We start from the raw sequence: 6,132 nt of genomic DNA on the forward strand, positions 1-6,132 counted from the left end.
AAAAATTCCTTCCTGTAGCACCTTAAAGACCAACTAAGTTAGTTCTTGGTATAAGCTTTCGTGTGCATGCACACTTCTTCAGATACACTGTGTATCTGAAGAAGTGTGCATGCACACGAAAGCTTATACCAAGAACTAACTTAGTTGGTCTTTAAGGTGCTACAGGAAGGAATTTTTTTATTTCGACTATGGCAGACCAACACGGCTACCCATCTGTAACTGGAACCATAATAAATTGGTTACTCCTTTCATGTGCCACAAGACTCCTGTTATATTTTACTGTTAATAGAATGGTGATTGGAAGTCCAGTGAAATTGACTTCCATAAACAGCATACAGTCATTGGGGCTCTATGTGGAGAGCCCACTGGGCAGCAAGGCAGCAGGATTTCAGAGAATAGGACCCTCTTTTTTGCTGCCCAGTGGGCTCTCCACATACAGCCCCAATGACTGTATGCTGTTTATAACTATGGAAGTCAATTTCACTGGACTTCCAATCACCATTCTATTAACAGTCCACACGTGTACAAACCTTCATCCCTTTTAAATGTGGATATTGTATTAAACAACAAGCAGTAAAGCCAGAGGAAGGCACTGCAGTATTTCCCCCCTAATGCTTATTTTACAAGTAGCAAATCAAATGCAACTGAAAAAAGCAAAATAGCATTCTTACCTCTCATCCTTTTTCTGAACCTCATTGTTTTACTGGAGCAGCAGGAAACACCAGTTTAACATACTGTAAACATATTTTGGCCCACTGAGAAGTAAGAAATTGTGCTTTGTTCTCCCCATTTCATAGGACTCGGAGGGGTGACCAGATGCAAAATGGCACAGAGTTCCTGTGTCTTTAATAGCAGCAGAGAAAAGTGAAGCCCAGCAAGTGCCGCTTTTCAGGCGCCTTCACAGCCACATTATCAGCCAGAATCCCCACTTTGAAAGGTTCCCTTCACTTCCACATTTGGTGCATATTGGGGCAGCAGGGGAGGTATACCTGTGGCTTCACTTTTGTTCCTCATTGCCACCAGTTCCAGACATCACGCAGAGTGAGGGAAAAAACTATTGTAATATAAACAGAAGTGATGCGTGTGTTGTCAGATTTCCAAAATTCTCTTTTTTATCATAATTTTTTATTAGTTTTAAATTACAGTCCAATAATAAAAAGGTAAAGGACCCTTGACAGTTAAGTCTGGTCACAAACGACTCTGGGGTTGCGGCGCTCATCTCGCTTTACAGGCCGAGGGAGCCAGCGTTTGTCCACAGGCAGTTTTTCTGGGTCATGTGGCTAGCATGACTAAGCCGCTTCTGGCGCAACGGAACACCGAAACCAGAGCAGTGCATGGAAACACTGTTTACCTTCCCACCAGAGTGGTACTTATTTATCTACTTGCACTTTGACATGCTTTGGAACTGCTAGGAGCAGGGACCGAGCAACGGGAGCTCACTCCATCGTGGGGATTCGAACCACCGACCTCATGGCAAGCCCGAGAGGCTCAGTGGTTTAGACCTCAATCATCCATGTTTTTCCTTCGCCAATGATCTTCTGCTGTCGTGGGGGCTGCCTCCATTAAGGCAGAGCAGAACCGGAAGCCAGATTTCCAGAATTCTCCCCCACTTAACCTGCTTATCATTTTTGGTATTCAGGGAGCATATTAACGTAAGCAACTGCCTTATTATAGCTGTATTCACACATAGCACCAAGCCATTGTTTGTTTTAACCGTGGTTTGCTCAACAAACCATTGTGTCATCTCACAGATGAACAAACCTACCTCATCTTGTTTCTCCTAAATTTGGATTGTTTTCCAGCTGCTCTAGCCTCATGCCTCAGCAACTGAAATGGGTTGCCTGAACAAACCATGGTTAAGCAAGGTTGTTGGGTTTTCAGACATAATGCCAAATCAGTTATGAAACTCAAAGTGCAGAAAGCTTGTGGAGCATTAATTAAATTCTATTTTACGGTGGGTGGCCAGTTACTAGAACCTGTGTTGAAAATCTTTGCCAGTAAAGTAGTCTCCCAGATGCTCTACGGAGTACTGATATGGGGCATGTATCCAAATGCTAACAAAGCCTTAGAAATAGTGCAGAACTAATTCCTCAGGAAAGTGCTCTTGCTCCCCGATGGGACCCCAGCTGCTCTTCTCCGCGTGGAAGCGGATGTGACAACAATACGGGCTAGAATTGACTATCTGTGTCTAAACTATGTGAAAATACTTCAATCTCTCTCGGAGGAGAGATTCCCCGCTATGTCCCACACAGAACGAGAACAGACCAAATGTTGGAATGATGGCATCCAACACCCCTTGACCCAATATCAGTTACAAGATCTTCAGGTGATCATGAAGATGGAGAAGAGGCACTTAAGAGATTGTCTCTTCAGGTCTGATGCAGAAAGGGATTTAACCATGATTGCCTCTACCAAAAGTTCACCATGGTTCCCACTTATCAAAACAAAGCACATCTGAGCTAGTTATCTGACAAAGCACCCGCTTGCCATACTAACAATTGCTTTTACAGAATTACGATTCCAATCGATGCTCTCGGCGGTGGTGGATGGTCGGTATGGCAAAGTACAGCACAAGGAAAGACTTTGTCTGTGTGGGCAACCTTGCATAGAGGACCTGTACCACTATTTATTGCAATGCCCGCTATATATAGAACCAGGGGGCCGATTTATAAAACCCCTGCCTATGAATGGAACTCACTTGAACAGGGCGGAAAGGGTGAAATGGCTGCTGAGTGATACTGACGACTTCATAACTTATAAAGTAGCACTATATGCATTGGCAGCTAAGAAGATCAGGGAAAAGAACTAGATAAAATAGCGGTCAATTGCAAAGGTGATCCGGACATTTAAGCTGGCACATTCTGAGAACTTCCTGCTATTCCATCATATGCAACAAATAATTTCTAGAAGATGTGACTGTGGTTTATTGTATTTGCAGTGCCTGATGTATTTATGGTTTTTATGGTTATTGTTTTTTTCTTTTTGTTTCCTTTGTGAATGATGCCATGGCCTTTGGCTAGTGCAATAAAGTTTATGATGATGATGATGAGTTATGATACAACAGACAGAGTTAAGAATCTTACAGACAGATGTCTAACCATGGTTTCACTTGGTGTTTTGTTACCAGAAAACAAGCCATGGCTTAGGAGGCTAGGTTCAGGTGTTCAACCAGACTTTGGCTAAACAAATAATGGCTTAATGTTACATGCAAGCCAGGCCAATGAATCAAAACTAACTCCCCGAGTCCTGTCCATACTGGCTGGCGGGTGCTCTGCAAGGCCTCATGTAGAAAGTGTTTCGCTGCTTATAGTGCAATTAATTCTAACCCTGTCTACTCAGAAGGGATGCCAACTGAATTCAATGGCGTTTAACTCTAACTCTCCCTGTCAGAGTATATTTGACGCAGAAGGTGAATAAAGAATGAATATTATTTAAAGAGTATTCGAAAAATTACTGTGATAACAAAATTCTCCTGGCAGACCTTGAATGATTCTTGTAACATATCGGCTAATAGAATAGTATGAAAAGTTCTAGGAAAACAAAAATAACAACAAGGCACTGTGGGTAAAACGACAAAATAAGAAACAGTACAATGAGAATAATCGGAAGTTAATTTTATATACTTCATCTTTTTTCTTTCCCCCCCTTTCCTTTTCCTTCTCTTTTCTGTAAAATACGTGTAAGTTGTGTATCTTGTTTGTAAATATTGTATTATTATGTATTGTCATGTAGGTTGATGTTGATTGTTCAATAAAGTTCAATTTCAACTCAAAAAGAAAAAAAGAATTCAGTGGCGTTTACTCCCAGGCAAGTGGAGTTAGGCCTTTTTCAGCCTGCAGCTCCTGTGCTCTGTCTATAGCCCCATGCTCCAAATAGTCCAAAATAGGTAAAGCAGAAGAGAATCCTTTCGACCACTAGCTTTCCAAACTGCTTTGTAGGTCTGCCTTCACAGATGCAGCAGAACGCTGAGGTGGTAGACCAGGCTTCACCCCACTTCAGACTGCAGGGCTTTGAGTTGCATTTGTGATTTGCTCCCCCACTTAAAAGGTCAGGCTGCTCAATACTGTGGTATTTTGTACTTGTAGGGAGTTTTGAAAATCAAAAAACATGGGGAGCTTCAACCCCACACTACCCTAGTGATTCGAAAAGGTAGAATCAGTTCTGTCACTGCGGCTCTTTGCCTCATCTTTTCTGCTCACGGAACAGCTTCTAGGGTGCATCCATATTTAGCTTTTTCTTCCAAGTGCAGTTACCGTATTTTTTGCACCATAACACTCACTTTTTTCCTCCTAGAAAGTAAGGGGAAATATCTGTGCGTGTTATGGAGGGAATGCCTACGGGTGGCATGCCTACGGATTTTCCTCCTCTAAAAACTACATGCGTGTTATGGTCGGGTGCGTGTTATAGAGCGAAAAATACGGTATGTTCTGAGCTGCAGGATCATTCCAAGGGTGACTACCGTCTGCTTCTGCCTCTTCTTAATTTTGACCACCCATTCCTTTTGCAGGTACAGGTATCAAACTCACAAACCTTTGTTGCAATAGAAGGGATTACATCAATGGTAGTTAACTACACCACTTAAACAGCTGTAAGTTGTAGAACAGAACCTGCCAAATAGTACTGGGGCTTTTGTGAGATGATAATATAAAGATGAAGTGAAGGAATCCATGCTTAAGATTTGGTACCCTGTAATGGGTGGCGCTGTGAGTTATACCACAGAGCCTAGGACTTGCCGATCAGAAGGTCGGTGGTTCGAATCCCCGCGACGGGGTGAGCTCCCGTTGCTCGGTCCCTGCTCCTGCCAACCTAGCAGTTCAAAAGCAAGTCAAAGTGCAAGTACAGCGGTACTTCAGGTTAAGAACTTAAGTTGTTCCAGAGGTCCGTTCCTAACCTGAAACTGTTCTTAACCTGAAGCATCACTTTAGCTAATGGGGCCTCCCGCTGCTGCCGCGCCGCTGGAGCACAATTTTTTTTCTCCTCCTGAAGCAAAGTTCTTAACCCGAGGTACTATTTCTGGGTTAGCGGAGTCTGTAACCTGAAGCGTATGTAACCCGAGGTACCACTGTAGATAAATAGGTACTGCTCCAGCGGGAAGGTAAACAGCGTTTCCGGGCGCTGCTCTGGTTTCACCAGAAGCGGCTTAGTCGTGCTGGCCACATGACCCAGAAAAACTGTCTGTGGACAAACGCTGGCTCCCTCGCCCAGTAAAGCGAGATGAGCGCCGCAACCCCAGAGTCGTCCATGACTGGACTTAAATGTCAGGGGTCCCTTTACCCTTAACCTACTCAAGTGGCCTTTTGATCTATTCACAATCAAGGGAAGGTGCAATGTTCCTTCTCCCCCCTTGCCTTTAATGCAAATTTTTAGGTGTAGCCGTGACTCTAACCAACAGTAATATGCATGGAACCCGGGAGTATAATTATTCACTTTTATAAAATTCTGAAATATAGCTTTTATGGTATGTATTCTGAGCATCTACATATAACCTGGCATGGAGTTAGTAATGAGCATCTGGGTTTTCGGGGGTGGGGCAATGGAACAAGTTTCTAGTCCATATGGTTGCAGAGGAAGAGAACTAGAATGAACAGGAATTCCACTGGTCTTGAATAGGCAGAGCTTCAGTTCACTGCACAGCTCCCACTGATCACTCTGCATGTCTATAGTTTCCTGCCCCTTGGCCATCCAGCCCTCTGCTCCCTGTCTTTTTATTCTTTCTGCAAAAATCCCTAAGCCTTTGAAAAGCGAGATCTTGGAAACAGGGCCAGCCCAAGACATGTTGGCACCTGATGCAAACCACAAAATTGTGCGCCCCCCCCCCACCTACCAGGGAAGAACGGGCGAGTGAAGACCTACATCAGGAACAAGGAGGGATTTAAGGTCCACTCTGGGAACAAGGAGGGAGTGCAGTGGCAGCAACAGCAGGCGATGTACAGTGGTACCTCTGGTTGCGAACAGGGTCCGTTCCGGAGGCCCGTTTGCAACATGAGCAGAACGCAACCCACGTCTGCGGGTCACCATTCGCCACTTCTGCGCGTGCATGCGACATCATTTTGCACGTCTGCTCATAAGCGAGCGGTGAAACCCGGAAGTAACCCTTTCTAGTACTTCTGGGTCGCTGTGGGACGCAACCTG

The sequence above is a fragment of the Podarcis pityusensis genome, assembly GCF_964106645.2.
Source record: "Podarcis pityusensis genome assembly, chromosome: 17".
In the NCBI taxonomy this organism is placed as follows: Eukaryota; Metazoa; Chordata; class Lepidosauria; order Squamata; family Lacertidae; genus Podarcis; species Podarcis pityusensis.